Genomic DNA, 24,955 nt, shown 5'->3' on the forward strand with positions numbered 1-24,955 from the left:
GGTAGGGTAGGGGAGGGGAGGGGAGGGGGGGGGGGGAGGGAGGGGAGGGGAGAGGGATCAAGGGGTCCAAATCACAGCAACTGACCACTCCTGGGGTGGGGAGCCGCAGTGCTGCGACCAGCACTTCACGGACATGGGGAAACCTGCAAAAACACATGAAAGGACTATCAATTACAGTAGAACCTCCAAGTTACAAAACACCTTGAGAATGAAGGTTGTTTAAGTGTGAAATGTCTGTAATTCAATGAGTTTTCAATGGTTTTAATAAACGTGTACACCTGCTAGCTACAGCCTTAATCTGGAGAATACAAGGATACAGCACAGTAATGCAATACTCATTTGTTATGGTTCTAAAGTCTTTAAAAACTATGAAATGGAAAAAGGATACATTTAAACTTACTATTAAGATTATAACTGTAGCAAAAACACAGATTTAAATGTCCTGGAAAACCTGGGTGAAATGTAGAGCTTGTTATTATTTTATTTTAAACAAAATGCATTTGTGCAGCTTGCTCGATGTTTCAGAGTCCTTTGGCTTAAGGGAGGGAAAAAAAACAAACATTACTTTGTTTAAAACTGAAATGTTCTTAGTAAAACTGCCTGTACTTGCTTTGAAATCTGCCTTGCCTCGGCCTGGATACATTTCTTGGTAAAGTAATTTTGCCTTCTCCATGACCAATATCAGCAGCAGCTTTGCGTACGATACATCTGTTTTTATTGCTCTGCTGCCTTTCGTCTCCATTGTAAAAATGTTCAATTTTAATATTGCTAACAATTTCCCGATGCCATATTGCTATATAAACAGTACTAGGATGCAAAGTTTAAACATGTACACACTTCAGTTTAGTTTACTATTACATAACGTTTAGACTGTCAAAGAGCTGTAAGTCACTAAATTCAAATTACTATGTTATTAGGGATGGAAATACTGATGGACTCCTACTGAATAGCAGTTTCATCCTTTCCAGGTTTTACTACAAGCTTGATTAGCCACAGTGTACAGGTAACAAGCTCAGGTGGGTCTTAATAAACTCACAGTAAAACCAGTTCAACGTAGCAGGGGTGTGCAATTCGTATCACCCGACGCCCGGGACAACAAGTTTTGCCGTTATACTTTGCCCGTCGGACAAGTAGTTTTTATTCATTTATTTGTCCTATGTTTGTTCTGTTGCTAGAAAGACGCTGTATTTGTAGGAGAGCCACGCAAGTTTCTAAAAACTGAATTGCGGAAGAACAGCACCTAAGCACAAACATTTTAGAAAGTTTACGTCTCACCCCTATCACTTCTGATTGGCTAGCTGATCTTCCATTGGTCACAAAGAAACCCAGAAATGGCTGCCTGAGAGCCTCTGGCAAAGCAGAGACTAATCTTTGAAACTTAAGGTATTATTTACGTTTTTTGTAAATTAGCATATAAGTGATACTGCTTTAATACATGAACCTGACATTTCTAATATTTAATAAAATAGACTGTAAATCTCATGTGTTTATGTATCTATTCATTTATGTATCATTTTCAGTGACAGTAGTGCAGGGAAAGAATGTTGCCCTCCCCAAAAAATAAGCCATCAGGGTATGAAAACAGGATCACCCTGCTACAGCAGTGTTCCAGGTTAGCCATCATGGGACAAGATGTTAGATGAGGAAAAATAGCTGTAAAACGTTGTACACTGTTCCATTGTATATAATGGAAATAAACAAAAGAAAAAATATTTTGTCTTTGCAGAATTTGATGGAGCCTACTGTAAATATTGCATGCACTTTGGTAGAGAAACAGTACAAAATGCAGAGAAACCTGACAGGTTATCCAGAAGTCCTTTAAAAGTCTGGGGTTCAGCAGTTACAAAACTGAAAGAATGTCAAGAAAAATCAGAATTCCACAAAGCAGCAGCAATAGTTGGCAATGATTTTGTATCTGCGATGCAACAAACTAAAGCCCCTTTCACACTGGCATGCTCTGCCCGGGTCAGGACTCTGTGTCATGCGGTTCGGGTACGCAATTGCACACTGCTTTTGATAAAGCAGGGTTGACCAGGTTAAGACAAAAGTGCACAATGTACGTATCAATGCCCCGGAAGCAGCTTGTTATGGACACTTCCATCCAAGCTTCTCTGGATTGAACCGTTGGCCCAGATCTTGATTAGAGCAAACGCATCTACATCCCTGCTGCAATCTGGCTCATGGCGAGTCTCAAAATCAACAAAAATATGGCTGAACAGAATAAACAGAAATGTTTCTTGCGGAAGAGAAACCTTCAACCCGGGTCAAAGCGTGATGACCCACATGCCGAGCTGGGACCCAGCTCAACCTGGGTACAACCCAGGTAAATGGTTTCACACTACGTGGGATTGTGGCATTGTGAAAGGGGCTTAAAACACCTGTACATCAGGAGTTGAATTCCGCTTATAAAGAAAGAGTGGGAAAAAAACAGGAAGAAGCTATTTTTATATTTGAATAACTCCTAAGTATTACAGTTGTACTCTTAGAATGTTACTTAAATTTACTAGCAAATGTGTTCCAAACTGCACTAAAAGGAACATTTCCTTAACCACCCAGCTGCTTATCCTGCAATTTCCACATGGAGCGCAGGCAAGTCCAAATGTGTCACTCCCATGAGAACAGCGTGCAGGAGGTTATATGTGCATCTGCAAAGTTTAACACGTCTTTAACGTGCTTCAATGAAAGAATAAGAAACCTGTATCGTAAAAGTGTATGCAGTTTTGTTTTTTACTGGCAGATGGCAGCAGTCCTTAAGAAATGTGCTTGACAGACTGGGTCATCAGTATATTCACAGCTGAGAGTGAAAAATGGATGCCTGTGTATCTACAGAGAATAAAACGAGATTTCTTTATTTGTTGGTGTCACAGGTTGTAAGGAAGCCTTGCCAGGTTTGGTACTGGTCAAAACAACCTATTTATTTATTGTACCTACACTTCACAGATAATTAATATAACAGCGCTATACACCCGTGCCTGAAACTGGGGAAGATACTGTATATCACGTGATTGAAAATTTGCGATGCAAGTTTTCTGATGTGTATGTGCTAGATAAAGACGTTAGCATTGATGAGGGTTTAAAGTGCGTCTGCTTTGAAATCTATCACACAAAAAATAAATATAGCAAATTCTTTTGAAAACTGTCCAAATTGCTTATATGAGGGCGAAGAATGAAAAATCTGCAAAAAAATAATAAAAAAAGGAGCATTTACAACATGGAAATTGCCAAAATAAACAAGCAGCTGGGTGGTTAAAGTATGGTATACATTTCAGGTGAGGTGGGGGTCACAGGGAATTGTGTATCTTGAAGAATCTAGTGAACCAGTCAAGCTACAAGGCTAGATCCACCCTAATTGATTGATTGTGTCCCCTATTAAATAAAACCAAAATCCTACAAGTTATATTCTACTTTTTTGTGTGTGTTTTGTGCGATCGAGTTTCTTTTTCAAAAATTGCACACAATTAAAGTCCAGCTACATTTAAGACTCATTAGCGTCACCTGGTACAAGACTGCAAGAATGGCAAACACATACCCGGAACTGTATAAAACCATCATGAGAATTTTGACTTTTTTCTTAATAAATGGTTTGCAAATCCAATGCAAATACAAGAAAAATCAGGGGTGACCAACAGTGAGAGGTGGCATGCATGTATAGTATGCCATTAACTGGGACCACAAACTTGCTTCAAAACCATGACAGAACCTAAAAAATTGTGAATTACATTTAGGAGAACAAGGAAAGTGCAATTCAGTGCATCAAAACTGAAGAACCAATCTTTCCTGCATTTTTTGGGACAGCAGCAAAAGATTAATTAATTAATTAATTTGCAAAAATGATCTTTTCTGATTCCACTTGTCTTGTAGTACTCTGTAAATAATTAAAAATTGAAAGAATTCATAAATAAAAAAGGAGGAGATAAAATATGGATTACTCATCCCAGACTGTAGCCACGTCTGGGGTTTGTTTCTGCAGTCCGAGCCCTCCCCAGATGCCAACAAGCATGCTCAAATCTCTCGCTTGCTCCTAAATCAATACCCAACTAGATTAGCAGCGCTGCTGTCAGACAATGCCAATAACAGCCCAGCTATTCCAGTGGCCGGTGAGATTCATCACACAGTCCTCATACCTCGTCCATCACTCGCAGGGGAAAGAGTCTGCAAGGCAGACTAATCCAATCTTACTCACCCACGAGCAAAAGCAGGCTGGCTTTTATTACCACGGCTCTGCTCAATTATCCAGTAAATGTAATTACACCAGCCCCTGGCTTCTGTAAACATCAGAAATATATAAATACAGCAGCTTGTGCCGGGCTCCCAACCTGCAGTCCTGTAAATCGGCTGAGAAGCAGAAGCTGCAGTAAAAATGAGCTCCTGTGTCAGAGGTAGTACAAATTAAAACACCTTTCCCCCCTCACAGTTCTCACCTACATTGCATCAGCGAATATAGGAATTGCTGAAAGCACCATACAAACTAGTCGTACATTTGACAGTAGGTTTTTAAATAAGATTTTAAATGCATCATACTCGCTGGCAAAGTTGCATTCAATGCATTACATTTCCTGTATGTTTTTACTGTTAATTGAAACTGTTTAACTTGTTAAATGAAAAGGGGAACTACTCATTTTATTTGAACCTCTGAATTGATTTTGCCCTTTATTAACCTCTATTTGGCAAACATACTTGTCTGCTTGTTTCTGAACATACAGTATCCGTTTAGTCAGCATCACTGCAGCTTATTGTGGAACAAAAGTTTTTTCAATATGGTATCAAGAAAAATATCGCTGATCTTGACTTTTCCATTCTGAAGTTGTGATATTCCTAAAAAAGATTTGGGTGCTAATTTGACAATGCTTAATACTAAAAAATAATTCCTGGTATGGTTATCTGGTGCATCATCTAGACAAGACATAGCACTAACTGTTTTTTTCTTCAACAAACCTGCACTACAGTATTATTTACTGGTTTAACAGACACCAATAAAATACCCTGTTCTTGTTTAATGTGCAGATCTGATTTCTCCAAGATCACACAGCAGAGAAAAACAGAAATGAGGACTGAAGAGTATTACAACATCCCCATACAGTCTCTGCAGTGCAGGTATAAGAGGCCATCTTGTGGGTGTGTGAGGACAACTAGGCACAATCTAGAGAGATGGGCTTTATTCTGCAGTATTAACATTCAATAAACAAATTATTCCTTTTCATCTTTAAATGTACTTGTTTCCTGCTCTCAGAAGAAAATTTCCCTGCACAAAGGGCACCTTGTATTAGACCAGCTGTCACCTTGAGCCAAAGATATCCATCTCCCTTCCATTCTGATTCAAGGAACCTCCAAAAAAATTAAATGCATACACAAGACTTGCCTGTGACCAGGGCAAGATGCACTTGCACACAGAGAGAGAGTATTGTCATCAACTACAGTTGGTATTGACCGACAGTGCTAGCTTTCTGTAAAATGCACAAAACAGAATGAGTCATAGGTTCAAATTACTGGTTAGCTCAGGAAGAGGAAACCGAAGAGCAGCTGAGACAGTTTTAAAAAAAGACCAAATACCTTTGACAATAGAAACACAAATGATTGACCAGGAAAGTCCTTTTTCGTGATTAAAACAAAAACTACAACACTGCTTAGTCTCTTCGCAATATAGAAAGACTATAAAAACAAAGATTTTTTTGTAGCCTGAAGGTATAAAAATATTCCCCAATCCTTAATGATCATGAAAAGAAAACCCTGTTTTTAAGCCAGCTGGCAAGAAACCGCAGTACTACATCCCACCACATGTGGCATCTACACCCCATTCAAAAGGCCAGTAGCACAAACCAGGAGCAATGCTGGATTGCATTTGGGCTTATCCAATACCGTTTATTTTATACATTTTACCCCCTGTATGTGTGTACACTGGTTCTACATGGTACAGGTAACCCCAACAGCTGTTAGTTTCAAAATGGGCTTGTGCCTTTAAATACTGGCACAACTTTAATTTAGTTAATGACAAAAGAACAGGCATAGAGTGCAACAGATGAATGTGCTGCTACCGAATCTTGAATGAACAACGCACTGCAGGTTTGTATTAATCATAAATGTGTTAAACTTGCCGCAAATGTGTTAATGTGACTAATGAATCATCACTTTGTAAACACACCAGGAAATCAACCACAGACTAAGTTTGAAAGCTAAACGAGTTAATGGCTGAAGAAAATGTCGCCATCAAGCTACAGTGCAGGTTTTTAGAAGTAATTTAACACTATGTGCCTACTGTACTACCTGTAACCAAGAGTCTCTGCATTGCAGGGATGTGAAGAAGGTGAGGACAACTGTATGAACACCTAAATGTAAGAAGTTCAAAAGAAGAAATGTGTGTTTTCTTCCTATTCCTTAGGTTCAGATTATTAAAATGTGATGGTCTAAATATATTAGGCCTTCCTTTATAAATTAGCAACCTTTTCACAACAGAACTTAATGACTTGCTGTTTAGAGCTTTTAGGGATGGTGTGCTGCATTTAATCAAAACAGTCTCCAGACAAAATAGGGGACAGATGGTGCCGATACACACCGTGTTACTGGCTGCAATGTTGTTGCATGAAGATTCACTTTACAATGAAAAATTAACATCCCGATAAACAGGTCCTCAAATAAATAGATTACCCAATGGCTAGAGATTTATAAAATTCAAAACCATTCCAGAAAAGAGGATTCTTCAAAAGGTGGATTAACCAATGCATTGAAGCCAAGACATCCAGAATCCCAATAGCCAACAATGCAAGTAAAGGGGTCTAAAAGTCTTAATCTTACAGAATACAACAAAGTGAGAAAGAAGCAGATTCTGTTCCCAAAATACTGAGAGAAAGCTCTTTGAACTTGGACCATGAGAGGGTCCTGTGTTGGCAAGGTTCAATGCAACACACTGACAAATAGGCTACACAAGTTGAGAGAGTTTGCTATCTGAACTTGTGTAGCCTACTTATGTGTGTTGACCACACATACCTGATTGACAATAACTAGCCCTTATTCCTTTTCTTGTCAAAGTTTATTTTAAGAGAAACTATAAAAAACACACACCTACATTATATTGGCAACTCAGATGAAGGCATTACCTGAAAGATTGGTCTATCTCAGAATGTATACTTGATTATAAAGTTCCATTAGCATGTGTTCAAAGTAAACAAAGTACTCCTCCAACTCGAAGGAAAAAATGCTTTAAAATCTTTAAGAAATAAGTCGTGTTTGAGACATGCACTTTTTAGCAGTCTATTGACTGATAAAACTGCATGGTGAGGCAGGGGTGGGGGAGAATCTCCATTACAATGATGCTTGTATTTAGTCACCAAGTTAAATCACCCATAAAATCAACTCTATATATTTGTCTGCCGGAAAGTAGCATCCCTTGTGGCACTCCAATGAAGAAATTACAAAATGAAAACATTACACTAGTGCCAAAATATGTAGGTGCCAAAATACTGATCAATTTTAAAACAGAGCTACTCTTAGCAGGTCTCTGAAATATATAAAAACTGGTTTATAAGATTTGTATTAAATGTCAAGCTGAAATCTAAAGCAAATTATAGCAGGGTTCTTGCCAGGCCTTTCCAGCCGGACGGGCCACCCAGCTGAAGAACCCCGAGCCGGCCGTCTTGCAGATGTTACTGTGCCTTTAACGATAAGGATTGGTTGTGCTGCTAGCAGACAAGATCACTCACGCATGCTGGGTGAAAAAATCTTGGAACCACATGACAGCTGTGTTGCTGTGTTATGTCTTGACACTACATTTAACCAATCAGAGAGTTGAAGGGTGGGTTTTCTGTTAAGCACAGAGAGGCTGAAACATTAATGACTGCTAAATATATATATATATATATATATATATATATATATATATATATATATATATATATATAAAGAATCGTAGTGGGTATGATGTCTCCCGGCTATAATGCTTTGTCAACCAGCTCTACAGATTTCCTGGGGAGAACCAATGATTCCAATGTAAGTGAGACAAGGATTTTGGGAAACCTTTGACTTTTGACCTCAAGGTCATGGAATACCAGGTCAGTGCTGTTTGATAGTGTCTTGGTTCCCACTGCTTGGAAATAGGTCAAAACAGCCATCAAAAATAGACCTGTGATCTGTTTACGCCTCTCTCAAACAAGGGGTAGAACTTGGACAATGTTTTACCACGAAAATGTTACACAAGAGCGTTCATTTCTAGTAAATGCAGACAGGGACATGAGGTGCTATTACTAAGCGAGAAAAGAAAAAGCCTGCTAATGTGGGTGGATGTGCAATGCCTGTCAATCCCTGGAGTGTGTGCTGTACAGCTGTACTGCGGGAAACTGCAGGCTCTTCTGCAGCTCCTGGATGATCAATATTTATGAAGGAGATCCTTTGCATAAGGGAGGGCAGCGAATGGCTAATTTCACAGGAGCTACTGTACTAATATAATTTTGTCATTAATTCAAGGAATCCACAGGGGAAACACAGCAACAAATCGATATGACCTTTTCAGAGCACATATGAGGATTCTACCTGAAAAGATATTGTGCTCAAGCTTCAGTCAGCCATATAACTGCATGAGACGACAAGCACAGATGAAAATGAGTTTGTAATGTTTGAAGATCTGTCAAACGCTAGTGCAAAGTGTTTTGTAAACACTTCTGTTTGTCCAAACAGCAATTTCACAACCATAATGAATTCCCAAAAATAAATGTATTTTAAAACTCTTGAGAAAAAAGGCATTGTAGCATTAGATACAAAAAGCACCCCCTGCTACAACTACAGTACTGTATATGGCTTGTTAAAAGTTCTGTAAAATCAGCTTTAAAAATATAATTTTTAAAAGGACACAAATACACACACACACTGTTTCACACATCATCCTTATTATGATGGACAACCCCTACAATGCTAGAGTACGTCTACCTTTTCCAAAATTGCCTTATTATTTTACTAATTGTAAACAACTTGCCAAAGCCACCGACATTAAAATGTGGTCTACACAGTAAAAATTAATGAGAACAGAGGAATATAAAAGGGCATCAACGTAGTAGTGAAATAGCGCTACTCTTCTGGGACATTAAAGTGATTAGACAAAAGCAAGTATTTTGGGCTACATCAATTGTTCATTGTTATAGATATGGTGCACCCAATCTGTGTCAAGTGTACAGTGTGGTTATCACTAACCAAACGTTTGGTTTAATCCAATGGACTCCTGCTGAATTATTTTAAGAAGCTACAGTACTAGTGTATATTGACTGGATTCTTTCAGGATAATTTAGAACAAATGCACTGGATACAAATCATTGTTTACAAAATAGCATTAAAGTTATGCAAGCATACCGTACAGCAGTCTCTATATAATATAGGCAGTGTGCTAAACCAAAGACTCAACAGGGCATAATGAGAGCAAACCCCTCCCCCTCATTCAAGTTTTCTGTGAATGCAATTCATGAATGATGTCATCCCGGAAACCAAAACAGTTAACACTATCACTGACCTACCCACGGCACATTCCCAGGAGACAGCATGCTAAACTGAAACAATAACTCCTCCTCTCCCCATTAAAATAGAGTAACTTATAAAAGGATCAAATTGCTTTTCTAAAAACAACTCAGTAGATACCAGTCAAGTGCACACAGACTAATTTAATTCAGGAAATACTGTGTACATACAAATCTGTACCATGAAGAGTGTATACAGAAATCATTTCTCTTCCTGAGCCAGTTCAATTTCTTAGCTAATTTAAATCCCAACGCACACTGCTTTTTGAATGTTTGCAAAGGATAAAATCCCATACTCCCACCCACACACCAAAAAAATAACCAAGGGAATATCCAAGCAGAAAGTAATAAATGGAGCTGTATACAGTGCCTATGTGTCATTTAAAGAAAAACTCAACAGTGCTGAATTGAGCCATGTCAGGCTCCAGAGTATAAACACCCTAGAAGGCAGGATGACAAAGCTAAGCTGGTATCACCTACAATTTCATTTACAATGGCTGAAGGCCACTGAATGACTGTCAGACACTGCCAGAACTGGCCCCTAGGCTAAAGTCTGGACTGCCCCGTCGTAAAGAAATGATCTGTTAACTTGGTGTCCCAGATCACAGCTGCTATTTACAATGTCAATATAAACCCTCTCCTAGTATTTGTTCCGGGTCCTTTAACTGTAGTGGAAAAACAAAGGACACGTAAAAGGAAGGCTGGGCAAAAATGACATATTCCCTCATCTGTTATTTGTTCTGACTACAGCAATGATTAACCACACCTCCTGAAATCACAAGACACTGAACACAACAAAGACAGGAAAGTATGCAGTAGCTGAAAATGTGCCAGCAAGTACAAGGCAAATCCAGGATCTTTGAATACCTTGCACTCAGTAAATGGGCATGCAATCTCAAAAAGCCTTTCTGCTCCAGTCAGATATCTTCAGTCTATCAATCCATACGAGCAGTTCTGATTAATATCAGTGTTTGGCTTCAACAACAAAAGAAATACCAGAAATAAAGAAATAATATTTAGGCGGCTTCTTCTGACTGAATACAAAGCAACCAGAAACATCCAATGAATAACTAGCCACCCAATAAGCAAATTCATTCAGCCAGTTTGAGAAACTATCTTTGTCCTCAGCTGCACATTTGTGCCTCTTCTGGTCCCCTAAAATTCTACAGCACCTGCCTCAACTGGGCTACCTATTGTTAATATTATTATATTTACTTGCACATTAACCTTCCAAATTTTCAGAGTAATTTGACAGTAAATTCAGACCATCATTGTTAAGCAAATCAGGTTTGTTTAAGGTAAGGCACATGGAACGTGAATACTACAAGGAAGCCTCATTATAAAGTCAGAAGTCTGCATCCTTCCAATGGAGTAGTGCCAGGTTTTATAGGGTAAACACAAGCTAGCTGTGTTTGTAAAGAAACGTTCAATAATGAGAAGTAGATCTGGGGAATCAGCAGCCATTTTACAAACAAAAGAGTCAGGGAAGCTGGCTAAGGCTTAGATTGTCAATGGAATTCAATACCTTAGAAGCTATCCTAAAAAAAAAAAAAAAAAAGACACACTAAATAAATAGTACAGTGTGAAAAGGCAAACCGTATGTATTGTTGAAATCCAGTACAGTCACGTTTTTTGTGCAACCTTACAATGTTCTCGGTTGCCACCCTGTGTAGCTTCAGAATGGCACTAATCAAAATTGATTTGTGTTTACGCAGACTTCTTTTCTTTAAACTGGCATTTCTATTTAGTGCTTCACTATGATGTAGAGTGCTACCTGCTTGCTGGTTTGGGCTGGGACAAAGTAAATCATTTAAAACTCATTGTATTCATGGGTTTTTCTGTACACAGGTTTACCTTAATGCAGAGTAATCAATGCAAATGTTAAAATTGTAAACATTTTCATTAAGAGATTATGCTTGCAGAGAGCAAACTTAATTTGCCTATATCATTGTTCTTGTTACAATGAAAATGAATGTACAACATTTAGGAAAAAACAAGGATAGTTACTTAGAGGCATTTTCCCATAAACAGTTTCCTTATTTGGATATTAGCAAAAAGCATAAAAAAGCTCTGCTTTCACTGGGCTGTGTTAAACATTAACAACACAGTTGTAACAAAGCCTAAAAAACACACCTGACAGTCTGTGTGAAGAAGAAAGGACTGCAATGGCACAGGAAAATAGCCTACATTTTAAAGCAGAACAATTCTATAATCAGGTCCCTGGATACATGTCCTAGTTTTTCATTTTGTTACCTGATAACGTTTTGTGGTCACTTTCACTCCATTTTTGTGGATTGGGTGAATGGTAAAAAAGGGGAGGAAACCCAGCAACTCGCGTATCAAAAAATACAAAAAAAAAAACTACGCATTTTGGCTTAACATTGCCTTCAATCAAGATATAAAGCAGACAAAAGACTGGCAAATTTGTATTCATTTCCATAATGAGCAAATTAGCAATCAATTATTAAATGAAGATACACAATTAAAGATAAATAGTCATTCAATGTTAAAACATACCAGTCTCAATTTAACTTTACATTTCTTGTCGCTTGGATAACTTTTGTATTTCACATTGCCCAAGGATCAGCTGTTAGCAGCAATGCAAGGACTGCTTAATGCACAATAAACATACAGTTATTTTAAACTTTAGTCTATATGGGGGGTGGGGGACTAGACCTGATCCAAGTTGGATCAATAGTGACAAAATAATGACCGATTTAGAATCTGCCAGGAATTCCCAGTCCTGTGTCCAAATTTAGCTTTGTGGTTGTTGGCTGAATGAACAACACGCTTTCTTCCAACACATTAATCCAAGAACTAGCCACCTGCCAGTTCATGGCTGTTAAAACAACGTACGTACAGTATCCCTTGTGAATACATGATATTGCAGCCCACTGTATATGTATCTAGATACAGAAAACACACTTATTGTAGATGCAAAGCAGGATTACAGCATCTCCACCAAAGTTTGTTAAACATGCTCCACATAACACCAGCACACACACAGTATATAGCAATCTTAGGAGTCTATATTAATTTGACACATCTAAATTCAAGCATATTCTTAAATAATGGGTGAAGGCATGGTGGCTAAACTGAATTCATGAAACACTACCCCTCTCTCACTGTAGGGTTTGTTTTTGTTTGTTTGATTTCAATTGTATTTAAAACTCAACCCCAATGCAATACTGTGTGAATGGAGCCCCAGAGAGGCTGCTGAATGACCAACAGAAGAGGTTAGGGAGTCATTTTAAAGAAAGTACTTCTCTGCACATAGTATGATACTGCGCTGGATTCCATGAAAGAAAACACACTGTTGAGGGCATGTCTTTTGTTGCAGGTTCCTCCTACAGTACCAGAATTCACTAAAATGCACTCACAGAATCGATGGACTTCTTAAATGAAGCATCGGGCATCCATATGCCTTATTACTGCACTCTTACTCAACCATGCCTATGCTGAGCAGCACACAAACCTAGGACCTTTACAGCAGGATCAACACCATCCAAAGTTTACCCAAGAAAAGTCTAACTGTCCATAATAACCCATGCAGATTATAACTTTTAAATTATAAACTAAAAAGCTAAATAACTGTCAAAAAATCTGCGTCATCATGATTTAAAAAAAAGTAGATCACAGTATGTCTGCAAAAAACATGTGCGACACTTATGGGTAGGGCCACGGAAAATTCACAGTACTTTTTCAAGAAATTCACGAATGACAATAAAAAAAAATGTTTAAAGCAATCTTTTAAAATGTAACAAACAAGGGTCATTTAAATGTGTTGGCTGAGAAGTAACAAGCAGACAAAACTGATTAAAACAAAAAAACAAGTTTTCAAACAAGTTTGAATGACAAATTCGGTAACATTGTTGAGTTTTGTAAACGTTTAATACAGTAATTAAACTGACTGTGTTATATAGCGTTATGCTGACTTTGAAAAACAAAATGTTAAAAACAGGGCTAAGTGCAAGTGACAAAACCGAAACTTTGTGTTTTTCTTTACACACACTAAATTATATATGACATTTTAAAACCACATGAGATCATGCTACTTCAGCAAATCAACCTATACAAAATAATCTGAAGAACAAGAACAGGAAAAACAAGAAGAATAAATCGTATGCGACTTTTTATTCATCTAGCGTGTTGTGCACACACACACACAATAATTATCTGGCCCGTGAGCAGAAAACTAGTTATTTGTTGAAGGCCAGCATCGTGGATCTTGTTGCAGTTTCAACACTCATGGTTTGTCTTTGTGGTGTAAAAACCTGTCCATATGCAGAAACTGCTTGTTCTGCATCCACAGAGTTTGGTGGAATTGACAAAAAGCAGCGTGCAATTTTTGCCATGTTTGAGTTTTTCACGGTAGGCAATCAAATACACGATTTCCGTGAAATTCGTGAAATCGTGAATTTTCCGTGGCCCTACTTATGGGCCCCTCCATTAGGCCTATAGCACTGCATTTTCCAGGTCCTTTTTATCTTCATACATTACCGAATCACTTTTCTTTTACTTTATTTCACTCACCAACATACTTACCTGACCTTTTTTTTTTCTTTAGCGAAGTTTACACTTTCCTCTCCTGCCTATATGATGAATTCACATATATACAGTACAAGGTTAAGGTGCAATATGTGCAATAACCTCTATTATCAAGATATTTTCACATTCTACCACCAGCTGGTAGAGATCCGACAAAACCCTGGGATACAAGAATGTGAACTAAAACTCATTTCAACACTGGAGACATTAAGAAGAATTCTATGCCAAATATTTGACATTGAGGCAGTTGCGAATACTGAGATGTTATAAACACAGGTGTTTCCTACAAAACGCTATCTGCAAACTTAGTTTTCTTACAAATTCTAATCTATAAGTAGACATTATTTGGTTCACAGGTTGATGGGGGAGGGGTCTCAAACAGTCTTGTAAACAAAAGGTAAAAATCCTGAAAAAATGCAGCAAACAGAAACCAAGGAATTTTATTTTACTGTAAAACTAAATGCATTTGTGGGACACATAGCATAAATGTCTGAAACTGCAAGTCACAGTAATCTGTAGACTACACTACTGAAACACAGTCTAATGTGACTTTTTTGTTAGTAGGATATATTACGGAACTGATGTGCACAGTTGTCATTTAAATGCTCTAAACTGAGAGTCAGAGTCAATCCTACCAAGTCAAAATAAAGAGATCAGCCATATAAAAATGAGACCTACAAAATGGAGTAATTACCGTGACTATGCAGGACTGAAGTTTATGGGAAGTGTTGCTACAACAATTTTGATTGTTGGAAAGCCATTCTACTTTCAGGTACAGATCTAGACCTGCTAAATATGCAACACACACAAATACAAAACAAAATTAAACTTGGAGATTGAGATGAACTACAGCAAGAATTGGAAACGTTTGAACTCAGTTGAACTTAATTATATATTTATTATTTACATTTTTCATTTAATAAATTAAATGTTTAATTACAACTATAGCCACTGGGGCATTATCAAGCCAAGTTTGGATAACTGTATAACACATTGGTATGGTATGACTGATGCAGTAACATTGTTTTGAGCTTAAAACCATAAATAAATAAATTCATTTTGATTTTGCTCAAAACCAGCTGAAAGAGTTGATGAAAAACTGAACCGATCATAACCAACTTGCATCTCTAATACTACAAATGTATTATCAAATGCTAGGTATTCTAGTGCTTCCCAAGCAGAGCTAACTGGGAAAGGGATGAGAGAATGTGTGGACAAATCAAATGTGTGTTTCAAATCAAACACAGCAAAAAGCTAAAAACTCACTTCCCTGCAGTTAGCAGTATTATTATTATTATTATTATTATTATTATTATTATTATTATTATTATATACATTCCCCCCCCCTACCGGCATGCATACAGTATCCTGTCTCCCATTTAGATCCCACTCTACAAGTGTCATCCATCTTAAGTTATGTTGCTGTGTCTGTGCAGGCAACTGGAATATATTCTAGGTAAACTATTACAGCATTTTTAACTGGATTTATTTTTTGTTGTATTTTTACATTTATAAACAAATGAAAGCTGGTCTTGCCTAAGGACATTTGAACAGGAAATTCACTCTGCAGATAGGACCCACATAGTGGTTTCTAAACTATGACTCACTGCTCAGGTGTTTAGAGGGCAATATTGTTAGTCATTTCACAGATAAGGCTCATTCAGCCATTTCCTCCTCTATCACAGAGCACACGCACTTGTAGAACACCCATAATCATGTGGTTTAAAACAGCTTCTGTCTAAAGAACACAAGAGCATGAAATTCTATGACAGGTTAAGTATTTCTTTTTTTTATTTCACAGACCAGGCTCTTTCAAGGAATTTTAGCCAGCTCTTATGTTTATTTATTTTATTTTTTTAACAGAATTAAGATAGCCATATCCATTTTGTATTCTAAAACATACCTCTGAGAAACTAACATTTAGACACAAACTCTAAACTGAATGGGAAAAGATGACTGTCAGTTGTTTCAATTTACAGGCCAAACATCTGTGTTTTCTTTAGTTTTTCTATGCACTACAATCTACGGGAGAGAAATGCACAGAATTACACATTGCAGATCTGTTCAATTCTATGCTTCAAAACATCAGTTATTCATGAGTTCAGATATAAACAAAATGTGCTGTACTGTAACAATTACTGCATCACCCCAGTCTACCCTACTTCTTTTACACTGCAAAACACTTTACATTAATTAAAGGAAATTTAAAATTGTACCATTTTGGAATACTTAAACTGAGACTGTTCCACTTTAAAGAACCAATGATTAGACTACACTGTCCTATCTAAAATTAGTACACATTTTAGTCAGGAGTATCTGTAACACATATAGACGTACTTAAATATTACAATTACCATGTTACCTCTAGAAGATGGCTGAATGGATCCCAAGACAAGGAGCCATAAAGGTAAAGGCCATCTTGCCATCAAGTGGGCTATGCTTCTCATTTAGGATGATTCATTGTAACTCGGTGGGCTCCTAGCCACCATTGTCTCTTAAATCAGCAAACCATTGTTGGGCAACCTGGCAAAGAAGCACACAAGAGTTTTTATAAATATTACAGGGGGGGCACCAATATCAATATTTTAATACGATAGATAATTTACATATCGTGAGATATGCGCATGCGTCAGAGGTGCATTGCATTTTGTCTGTGTGATTACTTCCACTAAAATGTGAACTTTCGGTATTATAAATGAGATGCATTTTAAAAACATCAAAATAATGCAAAATTCGGCATGACGTCGTACTTCATACTTTTAGAGTTGTCGTGAGTCAGCATTTATACGCAACAGATGATTCAATTACTGCTGGATTGGCTACAAAGTCTGTGCGCAGGCAGTGAAGTATAGAAATATTTCAGTTTTGAAGTGGCTGATGACGGAATAGTAAACTTTGTTTTTCTCCATGGATATTGTGAAGCAAAGCACCACCAAGTTAAAGTAAGTTATTGCTTTTCATATGTAAATATCTTATCGTCTACATACGTTTCATACTGCAATTGTGTTTTTGTATTTCTGGGTTTTGGAAGACTTCAATATCGATATATACAATTTTCATATCGTTGCCCACCCCAAATAAATAAATAAATAAATATATATACTAGTTTTTTCTGTTATTGAAAGTAGACGCGCTAGACTCAGCTCTCTAGGCTACAGTGTAGGGAATCGTTATTGTAGAGGTGCCCTATATAAAATTATTGGGAACAAAACAAAACCCCTATGCTTTATAATAGTGTTCTTTGTATGCCAGAGTTTACCCCGCCCGCCCAATTGCAAAAGCTGTTAGAAAATATTTTACAAGCCATCTCATTACGCAACTCATAAAACCTGGTATTTCCTAAGGTGTGTTAAGGTTACAACTTTGGCTTTACCAAATAAATATTCATAAAATCTAATTTATATTCATTTTCTGTACTAAACATATTTTATAACAAACTGTACTATCAACACCCAAATACACCAACTTCATTTAGAAAGATGCTTTTAGCAATGAATGGGTTGTTTTTCCACACATTAGCAGTGCATTTCACTTCCCCTCCCCCTCTGTGTCTCTGAGCTGTGCAGGAATCCTGACTCTTTCTCATGGAAATGTGCCAGCTCCCTGCTCCACACACCACATTGTATCCCTCACAAAACTCTTTCAGGTTCAGAGGTTCTGCACGCTGCCTAAAAAACTTGCTGATTTCTCTCCTTTTCTCTGTATGGTAATCAGCAGCTTAGTTACAGTTCCATTACTCCATGCACTTACCCACCTCCTAAAATCTCAATACTTTCTTCATCACTTCTAAACCTGTTTTTCTGGCTCCTAACCATAGCCATATTACCTGCAAACCGTCCTTGATCTGAAAATTCTTTAAAGATCTACCAAGAGGCCTACTTGGGGATTACAACATTCATATCAGGTTTTAAATACACCCAGACGAAGCACAACACCAAGGCTTGTTTAAATCTATTTTCTTGTTTTAAAAATGTTTTGCAAGAGGTAATCCCTAAATAAGCAACGTAGTTCTAATCAAGAAAGAGGGATATTCTATACATTGTATTTCAACATGATGAACACAGACAACATCTTTTTCTGTTTGTTTTTGTAAGGGGCCGACATACACCAGTATAACGCAAAAGCAGACTAAATATGCCCAAAAACTGACACGACTGAGCTTCTGTGCTTTTTCAACTAAAAAAAATGATCCAGGTGTCAGCTTTCTATATACTCACATAAACTGGGTCATCCCAGATGTTTTAATCAGGAAAAAGGTAGCCATTTTAAATACAGAAAAACAGTTATAGGCAGGAAAAATTATAGGCAAATCCAATACAAATGTTGTGTTCACCATGTAGAGTGTGACAGACAGGTTGATATGATCAGTGAAAACACTGGTACCAGAGACATTTTCAGTTTTTTATAAGTAGAAGAGGAAGTTTGGGAACGCATCATTGTAGACCCAGCCTGGAGTTTATTTAGTTACTATGCAGCTAACAGGCCAAATTATGCAGACTGAGCTACGGAAGTCATAAGCAGCAACAACAGAAAACTGCACACACACACACACACACACAAACACATTATGATGTGGAAAAGCTGCATTCCCACTACACATACTGTTTTCACAGATTTTTTGTTTGAATGTATGTTTGTTTCTGTGAAAGCTTGCAAGGCTTTCACCCTTGGGCATTATCACATCAAGTCAACAAACGGTTAAATCATAGCAATACCATATAGTTAATAACCAGTTTTTCGTCACAATATGACATGCAATACACCAACCAGACGTGAAACAGCAGAGAGAGCTGGTCAAAGTCAAGGACTTTCAGTACACATGATGCAGGCTGCAAATAAACACTTGCATAATGGAATCTGCAGCATCCAATATCCATGTACATTTTATAAGAAAGGAACTTCATCTTGTGCAACATACTGTCCTGACCACGTCCAAACCCTCAATTGCAATGTTGCATGCACCAAATAAATAGTGGTGTACTACCAGGAATCTTGCATTCTGCTAAAAGAACTGGAGGTAAAACTGAAAAGATAGCACTCCAAGGCGATCTAATAGCAGTACCATAAAGACATTGTGATCCAGGCCTACTTAAGGCCTTAAAGCCTACAGCTAGATTTCTGTATTCTCATTTCCAGAGACAGTTCTCTTAGGGGTTTAAAACAACTGCTGCTCCAAATACCTGCCGTTCAAATGTAACCAATGCACACACACCTATTGTAGGGTCATCATAGGCGTGGACTACATTATTCTGTATGTTAAAAGTGTTTAAAAGAAAAAGAAAGACACTATCACACTATACCCCCCCCCAAAAAAAAAAGACCAATAAAAACTTAAATGATCCCTCAATTACCAACCGAACAGAAAGAATATATACAAAATATAAACTAAAAATGACAAGGCCATCAGATTTCTGAAAAACTGTTGGCATCAGGAAGGACAACCTTAAAACTGTGATACATTCAGATAACATGTTTTTTTACATCCAGGCTTCGTAAACATGCAAACAATTTAACTGAATGTGGCATTGATATTTTAAGTTATCTAAAGCCTTTTCACACACAAATGCCGCTACGGAGCTGTCTCCGAGACGTTTAAAAAGTTATTTAAAATACCCATTCACACAGCACAAAATGACGCAATCTATGTCGGTATAATACCATCATAACACTTTTCAAAGGGATCATGCGAGTATAATTTTCAAACCCGTAGCTCGTTTGCATGGCAACGGCGATTCTCCCATAAATTACAGCATCATACACCGCCCTTCTAATTTGTGAAGTCACCTCCTCTTCAGCCCGTAAAGTTAACAAATCCTTAACTTATTCCAGAATCCAATTAGCCTACTACCTCATTCTTAAATCAGCCATTGTATTCGGAAAAAATGAAAGCGTGTAACAACAAACGACAAAAATACCCCACACGTCCGGTATAGTCACGTGGGATGTTGACTTTCAATCCACGCCCACTATAGCGCGCCAGTGCAGGCATAGCCTTTCACACAGGAGTTGAGACGGTTCAGCGTCGTCTCTGAACCACCTCGCGAGGTGGTTCAGAGACGGCATAAAATATGACTGCTCTGTGACGGTATAGGCAATTCACACAGACCAAAATGCTGCATCAGTGCCGGTTCGGAGCAGTCAAGATGGCTAATTCTGGTCCTGAGGAGTTTTCAAAAGCTGCTTAGTAAAATATTAGCATAGCTGCTGTATTGTCTGTTCAATACTAAAATATCCTATTTCTCAGTGGAATATAGTTCCTAAGTGTCAGTTAATCTCCACTTTAAGATCATGCGGTCTGGTTTGTTTAGTAGTTAGTTTTCCTCAATATGGAGAATATTGTAGATATACAGTATAATACACCATTCAGATACATAGGTTTGGTATATGCACAAAAGACACAATCAATTTAGGTTTTCATTTAGAATGACCATTTGGCATCAAACCTGCAAGTGATTTATACTTTGATAGATGTGAACAAACACAGATACACTGTTAATATTAAATTAATGAGAATGGGCAGCAGAAAGAAATGTGTATGTGCTGTGCAAGGGCAGCCATTTACAGCAGAAAGCAGAATGTGTCGTAATTAAAATCATTAAGTATTTGCTGCCAAGGAATGTGCCTGGGTGTTTCTCTTTCACTACGAACATTACACAGCATTTTAAAATCATCTGACAAAGAAGTGAATGGAAAGGTTGATTCGAGTCTGGATGACTGGGGCGCAAGCCTCGCCAATGCTTTTACTCAGAGCTCAACTGTACTGAAATTGTATCATGAAAAAAGCACAGATTCAATCTTCACGTCTTTTCAATTCTTCTACTCTCGTCCTCGCTCTCTTTTAAATGACAGATGAATCCACACAGGGGACCAAGAGTCATAAATGCTTCAGCTCAGATTAGCAGGTCAATCTCCAATTTCAAGCCCTGTAGTTTGGTATGTGCGTCTATAAAGAAAGGTATTATTGTGCTTACAACCATGCACTCCAACAGAAGCCCAAGTGAGGGTGCTCATCAAAAATATTTGTTGCCAGTTTTACTGTGAAGATGGATAATTCTATAATCTAGGAGAGCCATGCCACTTTGTAATGACCAAAATATAATGTATTTTAAACATTCTCGTATAGTTATACTATTAACAATTGGTTATTCAATGTTAAGTAAATTGGTCGATAGCTAATGCCTTCAATACTAAATGATGATCTATGGGCATTGGTACTCAATTCTGGCCCTCGAGATCCATTCCGGTCCTGCTATGGGAACACTCCAGACGGTTGATTAGAGAATTAGAGTAAAATACAACTTAGGCCTTCCCCTGACTTGCCTGGTCACATAACCTTAGGCCTACTAATGCAGTCATTTTCCAGTACAGCAGTGTAAATGGATGTCTTTATTTCACATTATAATACCTATAAAATGATCTGCAAAAGGTAAGACTTTGATTAGTTCAAATGTTGTACTACATACTGGATCCTTTGAGGACTATGGAGCCTAAATCTAATGAAAACAGCACCACTTTTTTTTAAAAAAATGGACTGATTAATAGGTTGTACATACTGAAAGAAAAAAAGTGTCTTCTTTCCTTTCCTGTTAATGGAGGAGGTGTTTAGCACATGACCAACACACCATGTCTGCAGCTAGTGAGATTTCCCAGGGCAGTTAAATCTAAATGACTGAGTTTTTATTCTTTGTTGTATTATATTATTATGCAGAAAGAGTGCTTCAAAAGATCTGTAGGGTTGTACTGAAAGCAAATTGGATGCAGCCGTCATGGTGACTAAACGGAAGTGTGGTAAAAATAGAAGTAAAAAACATTGAAATAACAAAATCTGAGCTTCCTCATTATCTACGATTCCCCACACCTACTCATCTGTTTTTCTTCATGGAACGCAAACATAGTGATGTAAATCACACCAAAGAAAACATGTAGTTTTAACAACTTAATGGGAAAATTGAAAATAAAGACAGACACAGTAAAAGACTGACAGTTGCCATTAGTCCTAATAATAACAATAATAATGTGCTTGAACACTGTGGAATGTGTCTGTTTTTGTCTCCAGGCAGCTAAATAAAAATGTGTTCTGAGCCACCTTTGTCACTGATTAATCATTCGAACCAGCACTGCTTCAAAATGGTATATATAGAGCTTCATTATTGCTATTACAGCTGCTTGTTTTCTAGGATATATTTATTTGGGGAAACTTGAACTTGGTCATAAGGTCAAAACCCACTTCCAAAGCCTACAAATTTAGGGTGTTTTTATATAAACAGCTGTCAGCTAGAAAAGGGTGTCCATGTTAGGACAAGCTAAATCCCCAAATATATATAATGAAAATGGTTTTATTAAATAAAACCAAGGTGTAAAGCAAGCTCCCATTACTGGTTAAAACAACATATTCTGTATTCGTATTCAATCCTAAAACGTTTGTTCTGCATTGCTATGGTAGAATCGTGTGTAATATTCTTTTTCCTGTTGCAGCCAGTATAAAATGTGATCTCCACAGTCTAGTTTTCTGGAAATATATGTCTGGCTCCTGTTGGCTCTGCAGTGCTGCCACAGGCCCGACCTCCCTCTCTTCATTTCATCTCACTTGTTGTTGAAATAAAAAATGGAGGCTAAAAAAGGAAACAGCTCTTCACAAATAGCAACCATCTATCCACGTTACTCTAAAACGAAAATCAATGGGGACAGTGCTCTATTTTAAGCTATACAAAGTCAAATAAAGTTTAATTAAAAAATAAAAACCACATTGGATATTTAAAACACTTAGGGTATACAAAAAAACTATTGTTTATTAATAAGGAGGGCTTGTAGTTTTAATACCCAGGTTAACCTGGGAATAGTGTAAAGAAAAACACAAATTAAAAAAAAAAAAAATGTGGCTCGTAATCCTGGAATAAAGCGTTCGAGTTCTTTGGGATTGTTTTCCACCCAAGGCGAAATGCCACACAGCAATGTGGGTAACGAAATAAATGTGTCCAAGAAAGTTAAGGTTACTCATAATTAACACTAGCATTCTCAATGCGTTTGCTATGCACAGTTCAGTAATCAGTATGGCCTTTTTAAACGGTTTCCACAGTAGATTACTTACATGACAACACTACGTTCTACAACCCACTCTAAACATGCTGTTATTGCCAACTATAATAATTAGTGTTGTTTGATTGTTTAAAATGTATTGCAAACTTGGAACTTTTCCCCTCATTAACCCTATGTAGTAGGTTCCAGTAAAGAAACAACCATAGCCAACCTAAAAATCAGCTGTAAATCTTTGCAATAAACGTGTTAAGCCTTTCAAACAGATTAAATGCACTGCATTATGAAACGAGAGCTATTTATCAGTTAAAAGTAGAATAGGGCGCATTGTTTACATTATCAATAAGCACAGCATAACATAAAGCCCTGTGTAAAACTTTAAATTCACACTTCAGTGTACAAATACAAAATTGAGCAAGCCAATAAGTAACCCATATAGCACCTATTTATTTTGTTTATGGGTAACTGTTTTGAAAAAAAATACGCGCTAACGTAGCATACACCCCAAGGCACAAAAACCTTAAAAATGCTTCTAAAAACCTTATCGTAATAACATACACTTACCTTTTCAGGCCTCTCCACCCCAGTTCAAACCTAATATCCACTTGTTTTTCTCTTCTAAGTTTAAAAACAATCCAACATCCAGAGAAGACCGTAGAAAAGGGCCCTTGCCAGAGCCACGGTATTTCCTAAAAACCGTACCCAGGAAAATGCGCTCCTTGGTCCGGTGTGGCGATTCCCTTCTCAATGTCCCATGTGCGGGGGGGAAGTTGTATTCACAGTCCTATATCTGGCCCAGCGATACCTTAGCCTCTCTAATTTTGGGCCCCAGTGTTTAAATCCGTTTATAATGTTGTTTACATGCTTTATAACCGGTGTTTATAAGGGGAGATGTACTACTCTATGTGAAGTTACACAGGCTCTGATTCTCTCTCTGAGCTCCTCCAAGATTCGCAGTGCCGCCCATCCCCCTCCTAACCGGCACCAACCGCGGGATCCAACATTACTGACACACACCAACACACGGGGATTCCCGGGCACCGCGGCAGGGGCTCACCCGTGGGAGGCTTACCCATAAACCCGCCTTCTCATATATCATTCGACACATAGGTGTCATTCAATATCTGAAACTCAAACGCCGAAAACTGATTGGAGGATCAGGCCGTCTCTCTCCCACCCCAAGGGTGAGGAGACTGTCTTGAACCAGGGGTTGACAATTCAGCAGCTTGCTTCACTCAGAGAGGGGAGAGGCAGAGAAGCAAACGAGGGGAAGATGCGTTCATTAAAATATACATATGTATATATACATTGTATTCGCGAAGGTGAACTTATTTTTATTTCTGGAGCTTCTAAGAAAATGTGATTTCTTAAAACGTGCGTGTGTATATATATATATATATATATATATATATATATATATATATATATATATATATATATATATAGCCTACGCACCCCCCAGCAAAAGATGCTACGTTGCCAAAGTGACACATCTTATACAACACCCCTCGCTACGGGTTCTCCTGGGCTCCCAAGCAGGGCTACACCAGTAGGAATAGGGTTAGCTCCGCCTGTCCATAGATCTGATTGGAAGAGAGGGTGTCGATTAAGCAAGGCTGATGAAGGGATTGGTGGACAGTGTTGTCTGGCCTTTAGGGCAGTCTCCCGCTGGAGAGAGAACTTCCCCGGTTTTACGAAATTATCTCTCACTCAAAGAAATGAAAGCCGAGCGAAGGACGTGATATGTGTGTGTGTGTGTATAGCGTTACAAAGCTGGATAAAAAATATGCAACGACGAGAACACGATTTAGATGGTTTATATGTACCATACTGTACATTTGGTGGTTTCAATTTTGTGTTTTTTGAGGGTTTTCTTCTCTCGG

General features: G+C 37.8%; 1 long non-coding RNA gene across 1 annotated transcript; it reads right to left on the bottom strand.

The window, feature by feature from the left end:
* Window positions 1–24,241, bottom strand: LOC117412212 (uncharacterized). The gene is made up of 3 exons (XR_004545891.3): window positions 23,637–24,241; window positions 16,402–16,562; window positions 1–143 (listed from the first exon to the last, which is right to left on the bottom strand). It is a non-coding gene; the product is annotated as an uncharacterized LOC117412212 (long non-coding RNA).
* Between the last annotated feature and the right edge of the window lie 714 nt (window positions 24,242–24,955).

This window comes from Acipenser ruthenus, chromosome 16, assembly GCF_902713425.1.
Source record: "Acipenser ruthenus chromosome 16, fAciRut3.2 maternal haplotype, whole genome shotgun sequence".
NCBI classification, from domain to species: domain Eukaryota; kingdom Metazoa; phylum Chordata; class Actinopteri; order Acipenseriformes; family Acipenseridae; genus Acipenser; species Acipenser ruthenus.